Source organism: Rana temporaria, chromosome 5 (genome assembly GCF_905171775.1).
Source record: "Rana temporaria chromosome 5, aRanTem1.1, whole genome shotgun sequence".
In the NCBI taxonomy this organism is placed as follows: domain Eukaryota; kingdom Metazoa; phylum Chordata; class Amphibia; order Anura; family Ranidae; genus Rana; species Rana temporaria.
The window spans coordinates 242,948,047-242,966,048 of NC_053493.1; positions in this window are offsets into that span (position 1 = coordinate 242,948,047).

Sequence of the window (18,002 nt, forward strand, 5' to 3'; positions counted from 1 at the left end):
GATCTGATCTTCAATCGAAGTCACAACAATAGAAAATCACAGTCTACTTAAACTGATAACACACAAAGAATTAAATGTTACCATGTTTTTATTGAACACACCATGTAAACATTCACAGTGCAGGTGGAAAAGGTATGTGGATTTAATAACTGGTTGAACCTCCTTTGGCAGCAATAACTTCAACCAAACGTTTCCTGTAGTTGCAGATCAGACGTGCACAACGGTCAGGAGTAATTCTTGACCATTCCTCTTTACAGAACTGTTTCAATCCAGCAATATTCTTGGGGATGTCTGGTGTGAATCGCTTTCTTGAGGTCATGCCACAGCATCTCAATGGAGTTGAGGTCAGGACTCTGACTGGGCCACTCCAGAATGTGTATTTTCTTCTGTTTAAGCCATTCTGTTGTACATTTACTTCTATGCTTTGGGTCGTTGTCCTGTTGCAACACCCATCTTCTGTTGAGCTTCAGCTGGTGGACAGATGGCCTTAAGTTCTCCTGAAAAATGTCTTGATAAACTTGGGAATTAAATTTTCCTTCGATGATAGCAATCCGCCCAGGCCCTGACGCAGCAAAGCAGCCCCAAACCATGATTCCCCCACCACAATACTTCACAGTTGGGATGAGGTTTTGATGTTGGTGTGCTGTGCCTCTTTTTCTCCACACGTAAGCCCCATACACACCATCAGATTATCTGCAGATTTTTGTCTTCAGATTTACCAAAACCATGTAGTACAAGGGCCTGCCTGATTGCATACAAATTGAAACTCTTAAGGTTTGACCTCCTATTAGATGGTTTTGGTAAATCTGCAGAAAAAAATCTGCAGATAATCTGATGGTGTGTATGGGGCTATAGTGTTGTGTGTTTCTTCCAAACAACTCAACTTTGGTTTCATCTGTCCACAGAATATTTTGCCAGTACTGTTGTGGAACATCCAGGTGCAAACTGTAAACGTGCAGCAATGTTTTTTTGGACAGCAGTGGCTTCCTCTGTGGTATCCTCCCATTAAATCCATTCTTGTTTAGTGTTTTATGTATCATAGATTCGCTAACAGGGATGTTAGCATATACCAGAGACTTTTGTAAGTCTTTAGCTGACACTCTAGGATTCTTCTTCACCTCATTGAGCATTTTTTGCGCTGTGCTCTTGCAGTCATCTTTACAGGACGGCCACTCCTAGGGAGAGTAGCAGCAGTGCTGAACTTTCCCTATTTATAGACAATTTGTCTTACTGTGGACTGATGAACAGCAAGGCTTTTGGGGATACTTTTATAACCCTTTCCAGCTTTATGCAAGTCAACAATTCTTAATTGTAGGTCTTCGGAGAGCTCTTTTGTGCGAGGCAACATTCACATCAGGCAATGCTTCTTGTGAAAAGCAAACCCAGAACTGGTGTGTGTGTTTTATAGGGCAGGGCAGCTGTAACCAACACCTCCAATCCATTTTCATTGATTGGACTCCAGTTGACTGACACCTCACTCAAATTAGCTCTTGGAGATGTCATTAGTCTAGGGGTTCACATACTTTTTCCACCTGCACTGTGAATGTTTACATGGTGTGTTTAATAAAAACATGGTAACATTTAATTCTTTGTGTGTTATTAGTTTAAGCAGACAGTGATTGTCTATTGTTGTGACTTCGATGAAGATCAGATCACATTTTATGACCAATTTGTGCAGAAATCCATATCATTCCAAAGGGGTTCACATACTTTTTCTTGCAACTGTAAGCACTGTAAAGGAGAGGCTATTTAAAAAAAAAGCCTCCCACCCCTAGGAAACAGTCATCTAGCCAGGCAGCATGTGGTTAAAGTAAATCTGGCACAGACCTAGACAATCCAATAAGCACAGGATGCCTTCAGTAAACAACACATGGCATGATGACCAATAGATCAGTGGGATAAAGAATAGAGATGTTTGAAATAATGGAAAAGTGGAAGCTTAACCTGAAAAATTAATAAGGTCCAGAAAGATCTTGTGTGATTACCTTTCCATAACAGAGATATATTAAACAATGTGAGGTTTTATTCAAGAGGAGAGAATGGTAAAGGAACATCGCTGCAAAAAAATTGTAATGGTATTAGTATAGTTTGCATAATAAACATTAAAAAAGGTTGTAGGAAGAAGATATTTTTTTAGGTGGTCTTTAAGCTTAAAAGGGGATTAGATATGGAGAGACTTTTAGGCTACACTGACATTAGCCTCCTGCGTTTGGTTTATCTAAACGCATGAAGAAATTATCTGGGCGGTATAAGCAAACTTTATGTTTCTCAGATTGAGTTCTGCCTTTAAAATGCGTTTAGATGCGTTCAGAGTGTATCTGTTGGCGGGCGTAACGTATCTCAGATACGTTACGCCGCCGTAAATTAGGGAGCAAGTTCTGTATTCAGAAAGAACTTGCGCCCTAAGTTACGGCGGCGTAGCGTATGTGGTCCGGCGTAAGCCCGCCTAATTCAAATGTGGATGATGTGGGCGTGTTTTATTTAAATTTAGTGTGACCCCCACGTATTTGATGTTTTTTTACGAACGGCGCATGCGCCGTTCGTGAAAGAATTTCAGTGCGCATGCATCGGATAGAATGCCTAAGATACGTCGGCTCAATGCCTGTGACGTGAACGTAACTTACGCACAGCCCTATTTGCGTACGACTTACGCAAACAACGTAAAAAGATAGGCCTGTTCCGATGTCCATACCTTGCATGGGCTGCGCCACCTAGGGAGCAGCTTTATCTTTACGCCGGCGTATCTCTTCCGTAAACAGCGTAACTAATTGCGACGGGCATACGTACGTTCGTGAATCGGCGTATCTTGCTCATTTGCATAGTCGAAAAACAACGGAAGCGCCACCTAGCGGCCAGCGTAAATTTGCACCCTAAGATACGACGGCATAGGAGACTTAGGCCGCTCGTATCCTAGCCTAATTTAAGCGTATCTGGTTTCCAGAATACGCTTAAATTTACGACGGCGTAGATTCAGAGTTACGACAGCGTATCTACTGATACGCCGGCGTAACACTACCTAAATCCAGCTAAGAGTCTCTAACCTTTCCCTGGGTACATAGAATTTATTTTTCTCTAATTGAAGTGTATAATTAATAGGGCAGCTTGTAAAATATATTTATTGCCACACCCTATCACCTCTAATGTGCAGCAGCTACAGCTCTGAGGAGAGGAAATCTATGTGACTTGCAGAGTCATTATGTTAACCACTTACCCCCCGGACCATATTGCTGCCCAAAGACCAGAGTACTTTTTGCGATTCGGGACTGCGTCGCTTTAACAGACAATTGCGCGGTCGTGCGACGTGGCTCCCAAACAAAATTGGCGTCCTTTTTTTCCCACAAATAGAGCTTTCTTTTGGTGGTATTTGATCACATCTGCGTTTTTTATTTTTTGCGCTATAAACAAAAATAGAGCGACAATTTTGAAAAAAATGAATATTTTTTACTTTTTGCTGTAATAAATATCCCCCAAAAATATATAAAAAACATTTTTTTTCCTCAGTTTAGGCCGATACGTATTCTTCTACATATTTTTCGTAAAAAAAAATCGCAATAAGCATTTATTGATTGGTTTGCGCAAAAGTTATAGCGTTTACAAAATAGGGGGTATTTTTATGTCATTTTTATTAATATATTTTTTTTACTAGTAATGGCGGCGATCAGCGATTTTTTTTCGGTATTGCGACATTATGGCGGACACTTCGGACACTTTTGACACATTTTTGGGACCATTGGCATTTTTATAGCGATCAGTGCTATAAAAATGCATTGGATTACTATAAAAATGCCACTGGCAGGGAAGGGGTTAACACTAGGGGGTGGGGAAGGGGTTAAGTATGTCCCTTGTGTGTTCTTACTGTGGGGGGGGGGGTGGACTCACTAGGGGAAACACTGATCTTCTGTTCATACAGTGTATGAACAGAAGATCAGCGTTTCCCCCGCTGACAGGACCGGGAGCTGTGTGTTTACACACACAGCTCCCGGTCCCCGCTCTGTACCGAGCGATCGCGTGTGCCCGGCGGCGATCTCGCCCGCCGGGCACACGCACGGGAGTCGGGGGCGAGCGGGGGGTGCGCCCCGCGCCTCCGGCGGCGCACGCGCGCCCCTAGTGGCGGCTGAGAGAGAGGACGTTATACTACGTGCTCTCGCCCAGCCGAGCCGACCTGCCGACGTAGAACGGCGGTGCGCGGTCGGCTAGTGGTTAAACAGTGTTAGAATAATACAGAAAAAGGTTTGAAATTAATGAAAGCTATTAAAAATACAATGAATGTATTGCTGTCACTCCTGGTTCCATTGTTATATCACATCTGACCTGAACTTCCAGTGTTTGAGACGCATGCCGGTCTCCAGGTGGTGGAGTGGCAGCGAGAGTTAAATATAGGCTGTTTACATTGGTGCCGAGCTTGAGCACCTGTACATGCGAGTGAGAATTTTTATGTTTGTTTTTATCTGAATAAATACAAATTGCTACTCTATTGTATATTTCTGGTATGTCTGATGGTGTGATTGTTCCTGGAGCAATGACAGAGGAAAGTTTGAGATCCTAGTGGGACCATTGAAGATTGAAGTCATCGGCTTGAATGATATTCCTGAGTTTATTACACAGCGCTTGTTGACCTTTATTAATTTGGAGGGCATTGGCGATGAGTGAGTATTTCTTACTTTGGTGGCGGTGACGGGTGCTGCACTATATGAAGATTCACAGTTAGAACACAAGATTTATTCCACATGGTGTGAGAATTGTTTTGCATGATTATGGACATTATTTATTTATAATTTAACAATATTTGGATTAATTTCACTGGCTTGATTTTGGTAGGGCCTTTCCCTTTTTTGTTATAATTTATTGAAGGTGGAATTTTTCACTTTAAAAGGGGCAGCTTCACAGCTTCACATATTGTATATGGCTCTTTTTCGGGGAAGGCGCTTTTGATACGTATCATCACAACTGACATTATCGGGGGCTCTGCCCGCACTCCACGCAGTTTGTTTATGAAACGTGTAAGGCAGAGTTGATGCTATAAGGTCACAACACATGCATGAAGAAGCCATTCACACACTCTTGGGAGTATTCTGCTATACAAAGTGCTTTGTTGATTTTATTATGTGAGAAGTTTTCATTTATTTTAATACATTTTTTGTATGGTTTTACACTATGTGGAGCACCTGTCTCCTTTTTATGTCTCCTTATGTGATCCTGTGAATTGTGACACTGAGTTGTCTAGTGTGGAAAGACTGCAAGATTCTGGGTTCATCTGTTTTGCCAGATGGTACATCAACCTAAGAGCTGGTTCACACTGGGGTGACTCGTCAGGCGACTCAGCCGCCTGACAAGTCGCATCCCATTCTATTCAATAGAACCGTTCTAATAGGAGCGACGCAAGTCGCTCCGACTTAGAAAAAGGTTCTTGTACGACTTTGGGGACAACTCGGGGCGACTTGCATTGACTTCTATACAGAAGTAATTTTGCAAGTCGTCTCTAAAGTCGTCTTCAGGACACTTTGCCGAGTCGCCCCCGAAGTCGTGCCGCCCCAGTGTGAACCGGCTCTAGTGCTTTCTCTTATTCAGGGGGTCGTGGCTTTGCGGTAAACCTCATGTGAAAAAAGGTGGAAGAGCACACAAGTGGTCTGGATCACATTCAGTTGAATCCCTTTCATGTTTTTATATTGTTTTTTACACTTAGATTAGTATTATGGGACTTCTTTCACTATTCTATGGTTAATGGACTTCTTTTGCTATTTTTTGTGATACTATTGTTTGTATTATATACAATATCTTTTTTGCATAATAATTTATCTTCACTTTATCTTCATTTTGTATTATGATGATATACAGGTACATGTTTTGATTAGTGCAGCACTGTTGTTTCTATACTTTATATCTGGTAGTGTGCTAGTTGTTTTTACTTCTGACTGGACCATGAGCACGATTCCCCTTTTTTATTTTTTTTATTACAGTTATTGAATTGAGTGCACAGTACTGGAAAATTGCCTAAATCTAGAAATATAAAATATACTTACTTTATTGAACATATGTATCAAAATGTACAGTATCTAGGTTTGGGGTTTCTGTATCCGGGTTAAATAGGAGAAAATAATGTATTGAAAGTCTTTGAAACTATTAATTATACAAATTACCCATTATCTAACCAATATTCTCCTAATACTCTTAAGAATATTGTAGCCCCCAGTAAATTAAAAAATTCCCGTAGGGAGAGAGTCATGGACATTAGGTCAATGGACATTGACAATAGAACTGGTATTTTTCAGTGTAAGAAAATAGGGTGTTTGACCTGTCAGTCAATCCTCCTTGCTCTATTTGAATTACGCGCGTTTACGCCGGCACATTTACGCTACGCCGCTGTAACTTAGGACGCAAGTGCTTTGTGAATGCTGCTTTTGCCTCTCTAAGTTGCGGCGGCGTAGCGTAAATACGATACGCTATGCCCACTCAATGTAACGCCGCCCTACGTGAATCTGGGTACCACTGTCTAAAAGTTGTAGCCATTGAATATATTCCAAGTGGTTCCCTAATGCCCTGAGAACGGTCTGATGGATTTTTCCATCAGTTAACTGATGAAGCTGACTGATGATCAGTCGTGCCTACACACCATCAGTTAAAAAAACGATCGTGTCAGAACGCGGTGACGTAAAACACAACAACGTACTGAAAAAAATGAAGTTCAATGCTTCCAAGCATGCGTCGACTTGATTCTGAGCATGCGTGGATTTTTAACCGGTTAATTTTAAAACAAGTTTCATATTTTTTAACCGATGGATAAATAACCCCTGCCCCAAAGAACCCCCCATGTGGCCTGGTATGGTTTAGGAGGGGAGGGATACTTGCTCATCCCCCCCTTTCCTGACCTGCCAGGCTGTATGCTCAGATAAGGGCCTGGTATGGATTGGGGGAGGGGGATCCCCACGTCTTTTTTTTTTTATTTCAGCTGAGTGCCCTGAAATTTTGGATGTTTGGTGAACACCTGAATGGGCGCTGTTCAGGGCCAAAACAATGCTCGGCCCTGAACAGTTCGTCCATCTCTAATTGCTAGTGCCCATGGACACATGACCAACCCGACAACTGGGCTGCATACCATGTCCCGCCATGGTAAACAGAGATTACAAAAGGAAAACAGAAAAACGAAGATACTGTACATAATTTGTTATGAAACATAACCGATCAGGTGCACCCCAGTCAAAAGGATTATACATCTTCCAGCCGACTGCATGTCGTGTTTATAAAAGGCCAAAGGATTATTTGTCGCCAAGGAAACATGTAAAGGACAAATTGGTATTGAGACCACTTGGTTGTACTGTACCCAATGTATAAATCCAGTAGGCCTCACAGCAAAGGAGTAGTCAATCCCGATCACCTCCCCTGGAGGGTCGTTTAACATGTTCAATGACCACCCCACACAGCTCATGGGTTTGATATTTGAATGTAGCAAAATTTACTGCTACAGGCTTGTTCAAATCAATTGTTCACCCTTCTCTTGTTTTGACAGAGTGGTCCTGATGTCGCTTCTATGTTCTTGAAACAGTTTTTTGAATGGTTCTTTAGTTTTGCTCACATAGGTCAATGCGCAAGGACATTTCAAAATATAAACGCAGAAGTCAGTATTTCATTTGAAGTACTTGAGTATTTTGTATTGATACAAATGAGTGAGTCGCACACATTTCAGTTAAAACACTTGTAGCAGCCTTTCTTGTGCGATATCCTGGGAGGAATTTTGGTGCATTTGTGTTTGGGATCGGTGTGCATCAGATGATCACATAACGTCCTGCTGCATTTATATGCAATCATGGGTTTCACTCTAATGCCGCATACACAACCGTTTTTCGGGTTCTAAAAAATTACGTTTTTAAGGGTCTAGAAAAAACAACGTTTTTTTCAACCCGATCATTAAAACGGCCTTGCCTACACACGATCGTGAAAAAAAAATGCTCTAGCAAAACGCAGTGACGTACAACATGTACGACGGCACAATAAAGGGGAAGTTCCATTCGGATGACGCCACACTTTGGGCTGCTTTAGCTGATTTTGTGTTAGTAAAAGACGATTCACGCTTTTCTGTCTGTTACAGCATGATGAATGTGCTTACTCCATTACGAACGGTAGTTTTACCAGAACGAGCTCCCGTTTCATAACTTGCTTCTGAGCATGCGTGGATTTTTCACGTCGTTAAAGCCCACACACGACCATTTTTTACAACCTTAAAAACGACAACGTTAAAAACGAGAAAAAATTAGAGCATGTTCGGAAAAAAAATTTGCCCACTTTTTAGAACCCGAAAAATGCTCAAGCCCACACACGATCGTTTTTAATGACATTAAAAAAAAAAGGCATTTTTTAGAACCCGAAAAACGGTTGTGTGTACGCGGCATTAGATCAGGTGCCAATCAACTGTTGGCCTGTAAGATATTAACCCCTTCATGCCAACAGTTTGCAAATATGCAGCCCCGCTGGCTTGGGCTTTTTTCCATGGGACCGCAAATTTGCATATCTGCCTGGCAGATCTGCTGGCGTGCTCGAACCCCGTACTAACGATCATCGGGACCCGGATCTCCCAATTCTGGGTCACCTAATCACTGTGATAGCCTCTGATTGGCTATCACAGTGATCAATCACTGTGGAGTTTACCCCATGTTTTATTTCTCTGTGAATGGAGGAGAGAGATACTTAATATCTCTTGCTCTCCATGCAGAGGAAAAAAAGTGTGAGTAAATCAATAATAATAATAATAATAATAATAATAAAAAAAACCTAGATAAAGGTTTGATCTTGGTTAGTGGCAGGGTTAGTGTTTGGGTCAAGGTCAAAGGTGAGGGTCAGTATATTTTTTTTTGGGACAGTATTTTCTTTTTTTTTTCAGGTACAAACAACTTACACTCATGTAGTATCGCTGCAATCATCAGAAGCAGGAGAAATTAATTTGGGTTGTTCTTTGGTGGAAGGTTATGGTAGTAGGAAGAAATATACAGCTAAATAGATATCCATTACCATTTACCACCTAAAGAAAGCCCATTTTGTCCTGAAAAAAAAACGCTGTATAATTCACCTGGATGCAAAAAGTTGCGATGATATGTACAGTTTTACTAACACATGTCAAAGTTTCAAAATTGTGCTTAGGTATTTAGATTTGTTTTGGATATCCTTGCTCTAAAAACTTTTTGTACATCATCTCAAGCTGGTGTTGTCTATCATTAGTGTCTGATGGGCTGGGTGAGCACTATGGTACTGGAGTAATGTGTTCCTGTCTGTTTGTTTAGTGTAAAGGGAAGTGGTAATGGTACCTTGGTCATTGGTGATTAGTATATCAAGGAAGGTGATCTGGTTAAATGAAATTTCAGGGTTAAATACTATCTCCAGGAAAACCTTGTTAGGAAAATTGATAAATGCAAAGAAATCATCACCACCAGTTCAAATGATAAAAAAATCATCTATGTACCTCATCCATCCCTTCACATATTTTGTGAACAGAGTGGATGGGTAAATGTGATATTCCGTAGATGAACCATAAACAGCTAAGGAGTGATTCCCTTATGTATTTTAGGAGGGTCGTAGACCTGCATATGAGGATAATCATTATAAAGAAAGTCAGCAACCTCATTGGTTATCCAGTCGTTTGACCAATATTATTAATCAGACCAGTTAGATAATTTTTTGTGCTCTGTAAAGAATCATTGGTCAGAATTGTATAGCTTGCGGTATCAGCTAGCATAGGCAGCATGCCAGCCCTGTATAGTCAGTATAATCCATGATCACAATCCCCTGCTCTTATCGGCGGGTATGATGATAATACATTTGTCACCTTTAAGAGATTTTAAAGCCGCAAATTTGCCAGGGCTCAGACAAGTGCGTGTTTCCCTGAACATTTTACCAAAAATATTATTTTTAATCATACAGGTATAGCTTTCAATTGATAGGAACTAGCCTGGAGTTATGAATCTGTTTTTGAGCTTAAAGGAGGCTGGCATTGTTGTAAGCTGTGTTTTGGGCTGCGTGCTGAAAAATTGTTTAAGTTTTAACATTCTCTCAAAATATGAACATTTCTATTTCAAAGTCAAACTTATGCATCCTAGTTGTAGAACAAAAGAAAAGGCCTTTAGACAGAAGTCTTAACTCACCATTGGTGACGGGTCTCAAAAAAAGGCTGGTTTCTTGTCGTCTGTCAATGCATAATATTCCTTCTGGGTCACTGTCTTCGCTGGCAACCGGAAAAGGGGTTTTACTGGTGGTATCCGCTGAAATTGTTGTGCTGGTCGATGCTCTGGTTTCACTGTCTGTTGAGGGATCTCGGTGGAGCGATCACTTTCTGTCGTCTGCCGATTATGTTCTATATATTTTTTACTCAGAGGTAAGATATTAACATTATATTTTATACTAATGTATATATGGAGATTAATTAATATTTTTGTGGCTTTTGTTTCTTTGTCCCAATGGAGAAAGTTCCTTTGGATTAATACTTTGATGGTTTTGTTGACATACAAGTTCCTACAATTGACTCAAGAGTTTGGGAGATCAATAGATTTATTCTATAAGAATGTTATCCACAGAGTTCTTTGTATATATGGTGTTATCTCAAGAAAGTTTTTAATTAATTACAATTGTGATGTTTTTACAGACAATATCTATAATAAAATATGTACTTTTAAATATAACAACTGGGTAAGTACAGATTTCAGGGGCATAGCTAATGTCCCACCTTATAAAATTACATATACGTTTCTTCTATCCTGTTGTTACTTGAGGTGAGGCCTTTGAGCATCTAATAGGAGTATCCTACCTGTATTTAGTAGCTACTGCAAAGGAGTTTACAAATGCCTAACTAAATCCTTAATTGAGGCAATGCCCTCCATAGAAACAAAATTCTGCAAACAGAAGTACGTCAGGCAGTTCAGGTTATAACACATGAAAATAAGCAGGGGGGAGGAGATGCAGAAAAAGTGTTTACGGCTGTTAACACCCGTCTGTTCCAAAAGTGGTGATAGCCTTTGGCAGAGTGGCAGAGAACTCTGCTTTAGCTAGACTGGCCATATGTTACACATCTGCGAGAAAGCCCAATTGAGGGGCTGCTGGAATGTAGACATGTGCAGAATGTCTACATACATTCCCTACCTGCCCAAGCCAATTTTCAGCTTTCAGTGCGGTCCCTGTTTAAATGACAATTGCACGGTCATGCTACACTGTACCCAAACCTAATTTTTATAATTTTGTTCCCACAAATAGAGTTTTCTTTTGGTGCTATTTGATCACCTCTGCTTTTTTATTTTTTTGCTAAACAAATAAAAAAAGACCGAAAATGTTGTTTCTGTTATACAATTTTGTAAATAAGTAAGTTTTCTCCTTCACTGATGGGCACTGATAAGGCGGCACCACTGACAATGGGCACTGATATGCAGCACTGATGGGCATTCATGGGTGGCACTGGTGGGTACTGAAAGGCTGCACTGATGGGTACTTATGGGTGGCACTGCTGGGCACTGATACGTGGCACTGATATGCGGCATTGAAATGCATCACTGATCGCACTGACACTGGCAGGTATTGGGGATGGGCACTGATTGGCAGCTACCTGGGCACTGATTGGCAGCTACCTGGGCACTGATTGGCATTTCCCTGGTGGTCTAGGGTGGAATACCTGGTGGTCCAGTGTGGTGGCCATCCCTGGTGGCATCCTGGGTGGGCATCCGAGGGGGGCTTCGCTGATAAATAATTAGCACAGACCCCCCGTCAGGAGAGCAGCTGATCAGCTCTCCTCTACTCTTGTCTGTCAGATTTCAGTGAGGATAAGCCGATCAACGGCTCTTAATGTTTACATTGTGATCAGCTGTGATTGGACATGGCTGATCACATGGTAAAGAGCCTCCGTCAATCCGGCAGCCTGCGGCTCATTGGTCTCTGGACCAACTGGGGAGGCAGAGGGACAGTTGTGGGATAGCGTCCCAGGAGGGCAGTGTTACTGGAGGGGGACTGCATCACAGGAGGGGTGCCAAAGGGACAAGAGGGGGCAGTGTTAAAGGAGGGGGCAGTGTGGCAGGAGAGGGGCAGTGTCACAGAAGGGGGGCAGTGGGACAGGAGAAGGGCAGAGAGGCAGGAGAGAATGTGCTAGACTGCTATATGGTGAGGGGTCAGTTAGTAGAGATAAAAGTAAACTGTAATTGAAAGGGTGTCATACAGATGGGTTTGTGGAATGACCAGAGCGGAGACAGGAGGCTGCAGAATGTGTAGTGCAGATTTATGGAGGGGAGAGAAGACAGAAGATGAAGAGATAAAATAAACAGGAGGATCATGCTGACTTACTACATGGTTTTGCAGGGAAGACAGAGAGAGGTGTACACGGAGGGTGGAGGTGAGATCAGGCGGACGAAGTGAGTGACTCACAGAAAAGAAGGTGATGTGAGCTTAGTGAACGGGGAAGCAATTAATAGTTGCAGCAAGTAGAAGAGATAAAGAAGCGTTTAGGCTGCTAGAATGTGCACCCTGTGCCCTCTGCTCCCTTCAGATGCCTGGCTCCTACGTCTCACTGTCTGACCCCTCTGCATCCAGGCGACAAGGCAGGTACCCTGCATGGATCATACAGCCATCCACCTGTGGGCTGGGCTCCCCGCTGCTGAAATGAGAAGCACCTTCACTTTGTGATGGAGCGCTCAGATCTTCTCTCTGGGACCGACCTTCCCTGCTCCTTGTGCTGTTGGTTGGGTGTGTAGGGGATCCCTCTACACAAGCGAATACACGTGGCATCGCTTCCCATCTTGGTGCCCTAAGGCATCCAAGGGTGCACCCATGGATGATAGGCCACTGGACACCTGCCTTTACATGCACATGAACTTTTTTTTTTAACTTAATTTCTCTCAACTTTTGACAATGCATAATTACATACAAATGATATAGGTATCTAGTGCAAATGTATACATATATATATACAAACATTTATTATATATGTACAGTGAATCAGCATATCCCATCCCTCCCACCACTGCTCCCCCCCACCCTTCCCTACCCCCCCATATAAATATTGTACCATATTATTATTTTAACTGCCCCAAGTAGGAGCAGGTATCTTAGTCTGGGTTATCTTTTAGTGTGTTAGATATAAGAAGAGAAGTAAAAGAGAGGAGCCAAGCCACAAAGAGCAAGAGAGAATAGGGGAAAATTCAATCTTCCTTGCCATTAGTCTCTAATTGTATAAAGAATTACTGGCGCCCAGAGTGAGGAGGGTTTCAGACCCCGTAAAGAAGCGATTTCTACAAAGGGAATCCCATTTTCCTCAACCAAGGGCCCCATACTCTTACGAATCTATTGTAGTTTCCTTGCTTACTAAAAGCCGCCCTCTCGCACCATCATGCCTCTCCCTGTGGGAGTCATGCTTGTACCCGTCAGCCTTGCATTGCCTTGTAGTTTCGCAACAGCTGGAGGGCAGCCAGTTTGACACCTCTGCTATAGAGGTAGATGAGAAAACCCCACAAACCCAACGGGGAAACAACATATAAGTAAAAATAAACAGAATGTACCAGTCCAAAAAATGGCCTTCCAAATATATATTCCAAATATAAATCATTTGCAAGGATACTTTTTGGACTGGGACTTTAGGAGTACTGTTTATTTGTATTGAGTGCTGTTTTTACTTATAAAAAAGTTTACCAGTGGCCCAGAATTATACACTGTACCCAGTCCAGTGGTGGTTACCACTCAAACTATGACCTGGAAGTGGGAGGATTTCATCTCCTCTTAGGCCTCATACACACGATAGGTTAAACAGAAGACAACGGTCTGATGGACCCTTTTCATTGGTCAAAACCATTGGTTTAAAATCCATGCATGCTCAGAATCAAGTTGATGCATGCTTGGAAGCATTGAACTTAGTTTTTTTCAGCACGTCGTTGTGTTTTATGTCACCGCGTTCTGACACAATCGTTTTTTTAACCGATGGTGTGTAGGCGCGACGGACCATCAGTCAGCTTCATCGGTTAACCGATGAAAACGGTCCATCGGTCCGTTCTCATCGGATGGACTGATCGTGTGTACGCGGCATAAGCCTATGAATTCTGCACCTTGCCATTTGTGACGCATACACTATAATTTCAAAAGTATTGGGACACCTGCCTTTACACGCACATGAACTTTAATGGCATCCCAGTCCACAGAGTTCAATATTGAGTTGGCCCACTCTCTGCAGCTATAACAGATTCAACTCTTCTGGGTAGGCTGTCCACAGGGTTTAGGAGTGTGTCTATGGCAGTGTTTTTCAACTCCAGTCCTCAAGGCGCACCAACAGGTCATGTTTTCAGGCTTTCCATTATTTTTCACAGGTGATTTGATCAGTTTCACTGCCTTAGTAATCACCACAGCCGTTTCATCTAAAGGAAATCCTGAAAACATGACTTGTTGGGGCGTCTTGAGGACTGGAGTTGAGAAACACTGGTCTATGGGACTGTTTGACCATTCTTCCAGAAGCACATTTGTGAGGTCAGGCACTGATATTGGACAAGAAGGCCTGCCTCGCAGTCTCCGCTCTATTTCATCTCAAAGGTGTTCTTTCGGGTTGAGGTCAGGACTTTGTGCAGGCTAGTCAAGTTCCTCCACCTCAAACTCACTCATTCATGTCTTTATGGATCTTGCTTTGTGCACTGGTCCAAATCATTTGGTGGAGTGGGGAATATGATGTGGGGTTGTTTTTTCATGGGTTGGGCGTGGCCCCTTAGTTCCAGCGGTGTGGCAGAGAGAGGCACGGACTGTGCTGCAGGTGGCCATGCCGATTGTTTGCTTACACTCATGTGTTTTTCCTGTAAGTGCAGATTTTATATTAAATAATGTGTTTTTAAAGGCTAAATACACTATGAGTTTTCCTGCCTCCATTACTTCTACACATGCAGCATGATCCTATGAGGATCTTTGGGTCTGGTAAGCAGCCACTTTATTCCATTACACAGTGGTGAAGCACGGTACATTTTTGCATGAAGACACCATTTGTTTGAGGGATGGATGGACACCTTTATTGAGCATGGCAGTTTATCGACTGATACAATTTTTATTGTCCTGCTGGAGCAGTTTTGGCATGATTGTGCACAATTTTGAGTTTTATTTCAATATTTTTCATGCTTCCAATAGTTTGTTGATAACACTTTATGTACACATTTAGTCACTGTATTTGATTATTTACATTACGATTACTATAGTATTTGAGAATTGATTATCAGACAGCGCACTTACTATTTTTCAAACCCTTGTGATAGCATGGGACATCATAGGCCCTTATGAAGAGATCTGGGGTCTATTAGACCCCATACCACTCCTCTGCATTTGATCAACCCCAAGATCGGTTCTTCCTCTCTCCACTGGTCGGAGCAGTCACGGGCAAATGGGAAAGCCTAAAAGAGGCGGCAGTAGGAAAGTAGGAACCACCTTTCCACTGCCTGTAGAAGAGATTACGTTGCCGTTTAGCTGATCAAATCACTTCTACATTACAGAGAATCATCGGCTGCAAATTTTTATCCCGGATGACCATGTAGCTGCAGGCAAAATCCCGGTATAACCACTTAAAGTGTTACTAAACCCAGGACCCTGCATTCACTACATCTGGTCTCCCAATGCAGCCTGATCAGTGCCAATCAATACAGCCTGATCAGGGCAGAGGATTAACGAGCATGCTTTACTGCATATACAGACAAATTTTACTGTTGTGGGTTCAGCAGCACTTTAAACACCAGTTGCTTAAAAAAACAATAATATAGAATTTTTGACTTGCCAGTGAAATTTGTTTCATGGCACATGGTACAGGACACAGGTCCCTCTTCTCTGTTCTTTATGACCTCCCAATACTATTTTCATAGTTCTACACTATAGGACACAGCTTCTTTTATCTTTAATTAGTGGATCACGGGTGCAATGTAAGGCTCTTGGACACTTTACCTCCAGCTTTCTCCCTGTACAGGCTTTTAGTTTGAAAGCTGGAGGGAGTGTGAATGGACTATGAGTGCACTTGATCAGCACTTTGCAGTCAAACGAAACTAAAAATCTGTCTGCCACAGTAGAAGACAGGTTTTATGCCCGATTATTGTTAAACCGGCCTTGCCTACACACGATCGTGAAAAATAAATGCTCTAGCAAAGCGCGGTGACGTACAACACGTACGACGGCACTATAAAGGGAAGTTCCATTCGGATGGCGCCACCCTTGGGGCTGCTTTTGCTGATTTCATGTTAGTAAAAGACGATTCACGCTTTTCAGTCTGTTACAGCGTGACGAATGTGCCATCTCTATTACGAACGCTAGTTTTACCAGAACGAGCGCTCCCGTCTCATAACTTGCTTCGGAGCATGCGCATTTTTTTCACGTCGTTAAAGCCCACACACGACCATTAAAAATGACAACGTTAAAAACGATGTGAAAATTTAGAGCATGTTCGAAATTTTTAATGCCCATTTTTTATGTCGTGAAAAATGCTCTGGAGCCCACACACTATTGTTTTTAATGACATTACAAAAAAAGATGTAATTTTTTACATCCCGAAAAACGGTCATGTGTACGCGGCATTATAGTTAATTTCTTAATTTATCTCTGCAAATGAATGATGCGGCTGTGTGGGCAGAGCCCTGACGATTTTACAATTGTAAAATGTGACAGTAATTGCAGTGAAGAAGAATCCCTGTCTGCTGCAACAGGGAGCGGGGGGGGGGGTGCTGAACATGTTACATCCTAAGTACAGGTGAAATATTCAAAAGGTTAACTAATCCTTTAACAGAAAAGGAAGGCTCAAAAAGATGTAGGGAGTGCCCTGTGGGAAACCTCTGGGAGTACACAGTGGGAGTCCAATTGCCTAAAAGAAGCTGTAGCTGAAGGGGCAGATCCACAGAGTGAGTACGCCGGCGTATCTACTGATACGCCGCCGTACTTTCAAATTACCCGCGTCGTATCATTGTTTTGAATCCTCAAAACAAGATACAACGGCTTCTGGGTTAGATCCGACAGGTGTACGTCTTCGTACGTCTTCGGATCTAAGATGCAATTCTTCGGCGTCCGCTGGGTAGCGTTCACGGCGTTTTCCACGTCGGGTATGCAAATTAGCTATTTCCGACGATCCACGAACGTACGAGCGGCCGTCGCATTTTTTTACGGCGTCTCTAGTCGGCTTTTTCCAGCGTATAGTTAAAGCTGGTATTCCGTCGCGTATAGTTAAACCTGCTATGTTAAATATGGCCGTCATTCCCGCTTTAATTTGAATTTCTTTTGTTGTTTGCCTAAGTCGTCCGTGAATCGGGATGGATGTAAATCACTTCTATGTTAAAAAAACGTAATTTAGCGAAATGCACGGCGGGAAATTTAGGGACGGCGCGGGGACGTGCTTCATTTAAATGAAACACGCCCCCTAATCGCCGATTTGAATTCCACGCCCTTACGCCATCAGAGATAGACTACGCCGCCGTAACTTACGGCGCAAAATCTTTAAGGATTCGAACTAAAGCCGGGTAAGTTATGGCGGCGTAGCGTATCTCTGATACGCTGCGCAGGTGCAGATCTCTGTGGATCTGCCCCGAAAGGTACACACTCACAGTGCCTACCACATAAAGACAGTGGAGAGAAATTTCTTTGAGAGGTTTAAAAGCAAAACATGAGGAAAGAACAATGTCCTGCATAGGGTTAAAGGTGGAGACCACCTTAGAAAGAAAGGAGTCCTTTCGCTTTAGCACAACCATATCCATTGATAATTGTAGGAAAGGCTCTTTACAGGATAAGGCCACTAACTCAGAAACCCTCTGTGCAGAGCTTTTAGCAGTACGAACAATTTTAGTGAGCCTGTGTGAATTACAGCCTCAGTTTCCTGTTCTTGACTTGAGTTGCACCTGGTGAGGTCTTCTGCTGCTGTAGCCCAGCTGCTTCAAGGTTCGACGTGTTGTGCTTTCAGAGATAATATTCTGCATATGTTGGTTGTAATGAGTGGTTATTTGAGTTACTGTTGCCTTTCTATCTTCTCATACCAGTCTGCCCATTCTCCTCAAACA